Source organism: Octopus bimaculoides, chromosome 18 (assembly GCF_001194135.2).
Source record: "Octopus bimaculoides isolate UCB-OBI-ISO-001 chromosome 18, ASM119413v2, whole genome shotgun sequence".
Taxonomy (NCBI): domain Eukaryota; kingdom Metazoa; phylum Mollusca; class Cephalopoda; order Octopoda; family Octopodidae; genus Octopus; species Octopus bimaculoides.
The window spans coordinates 38736594-38739093 of NC_068998.1; positions in this window are offsets into that span (position 1 = coordinate 38736594).

A 2500-nucleotide genomic window follows, 5' to 3' on the forward strand; every position below is an offset into this window, starting at 1 on the left:
TTTTTTCTCTTTTAACTGTTTTATCTTTGAATTCCATTATTTCTATGTTACAACATGGTGGGATGGGTTTTGCAGATTTAAAACATTTGCATAATTCAATAGTGAAGTAGAAATGGAACCTGTATATCAGCCAAGCATACTGAGTGTAGAGTGTAACAGAACCATGTATTGTTGTCTACAGATGGTGCTACACAATAACTTTGACAGCAATGTTTCAATTCCTGCTTTTGTGCCAACCACTAACGTTTCCATTCTATGACAAGAGTGGAGCCAGTTGTTAGCTGAACATGTGTTAAAGTTTCATTTCTTTAGCTTGTATTTCAAATTTTCATGGTTGAGAAACTCACATTGCCACCATGTAGGCGCAGGAGTGGCTGTGTGGTAAGTAGCTTGCTTACCAACCACATGTTTCTGGGTTCAGTCCCACTGTGTGGCACCTTGGGCGAGTGTCTTCTACTATAGCCTCGGGCTGACCAAAGCCTTGTGAGTGGATTTGGTAGACGGAAACTGAAAGAAGCCCGTCGTATATATGTATATATATATATATATATGTATATGTGTGTGTGTCTGTGTTTGTCCCCCTACCATCGCTTGACAACCGATGGTGGTGTGTTTACATCCCCGTAACTTAGTGGTTTGGCAAATGAGAATGATAGAATAAGTACTAGGCTTACAAAGAATAAATCCTGGGATCGATTTCTTCAACTAAAACCCTCTGAGGTGGTGCTCCAGCATGACCATAGTCAAATGACTGAAACTTGTAAAAGAACAAAAGAAAGAAAATATCTATGAACTCATTATTTATTTGGATTTGTAAACGAAGAAAAAAAATACATTATGCTCCCCTAACTTTTAATTAATTTTTCCTGTACTTTTAAACTTGCTCTCAGAAACCATCCTTATTTGGGTACTCAACTCGAAATGGAGTCATTAGTGCTACTATAACATACAGCTTGTCTTGGGCATTTTTTGAAACCCTGATGGGACCCATCCCTTCCCAAGTCTGAACACAACTAACTTCTTACTGAGAGAAAGAGAGAAAGTGAAAATTCCATCCCAGTAGCAGACTGGCACTTTATGTATTGACCACAAAAGGTTGAAAAGAATGAAAGGCAGAGTTGACCTTGGCAGGATTTGAACTTTGAACTACAAGCACGGAGAATTGGAACACATACCACAAGGCCATTTTAATTCAATACAAACAACTTTGTCAATGCACTGCTGTCTACAATCTCTAGGTTTCATGGTTTCTTTTGTTACTACATCTTTTCTGGAGGGTTCGTTGTTGCTGCTGCAGTTGCTGCTGCTGTTGTTGTTGTTGTTGTTGTTGTTATAGCTTGTAACAATGACTTACATAGATAATTGATTTTCCTTGAAGTGTCTTATCTTTTATTCTCTTCTTCTTTCAATCTTTGGACTGTGGCCACACTGGAGCACCACCTTAAAGGGTTTGACTGAACAAGCTAACTCCAATACTTGGCTTTATAAATCATGTTATTTATTCTATTAGTCTCTTTTTAGCAAACTGCTAAGTTACAGGGACGTAAACAAACTAACACTGGTTGTCGAGCAATAGCAAGGCACAAACACAACCACAAAGACAAGCGCATAGAGATATAAGCATATATGTAACGCATGGTTTTGGGGTTCAGTCCCATTGTGTGGCACCTTGGGCAAGTGTCTTCTACTATAGTGTTTAGGGCCGAACAAAGCCTTGTGAGTGGATTTGGTAGACAGAAAATGAAAGAAGTCTGTCATATGTGTGTGTGTGTGTGTGTGTGTGCGTGCATGTGTGTCTGTGTGTGTGTGCGTGCGTGTGTGTGTGTGTGTGTGTGTGTGTGTGTGTGTCTGTGTTTGTCCCCCAACACTGCTTAACAACTAGTATTGGTGCGTTTCTTTCCTTGTAACTTAGTGGTTTGGCAAAAAGAGACCAATTGAATAAATACCAGGTTTAAAATAAAAAATAAGGACTAGGGTCGATTCATTCAACTAAAATTCTTCAAAGTGGTGCTGCAGCATGGCTCAGACTGATGACTGAAACAAGTAAAAGATAAAAGTTGTTAAAGATATTCAAGGCACTGCTCCAGCATGGCCACAGTCAAATGACTGAAACAAGTAAAAGATTTGTGTGTGTGTGTGTTGAGCTTATTTCAGTTTCTTATTTCTTTACTACCCACAAGAGGCTACACACAGAGGGGAAAAACAAGGACAGACAAACGGATTAAGTCGATTATATCGACCCCAGTGCGTAACTGGTACTTATTTAATCGACCCCGAAAGGATGAAAGGCAAAGTCGACCTCGGCGGAATTTGAACTCAGAACATAACAGCAAACAAAATACTGCTAAGCATTTCACCCGGCGTGCTATCGCTTCTGCCAGCTTCTTTCAGTTTCTGTCAACTAAATCCACTTACAAGGCTTTGTTTGGCCTGGGAACTGTAGGGGCTACAGTAAAAGACACTTGCCTAATGGAACTGAACCCGGAATGGACCTGAACGC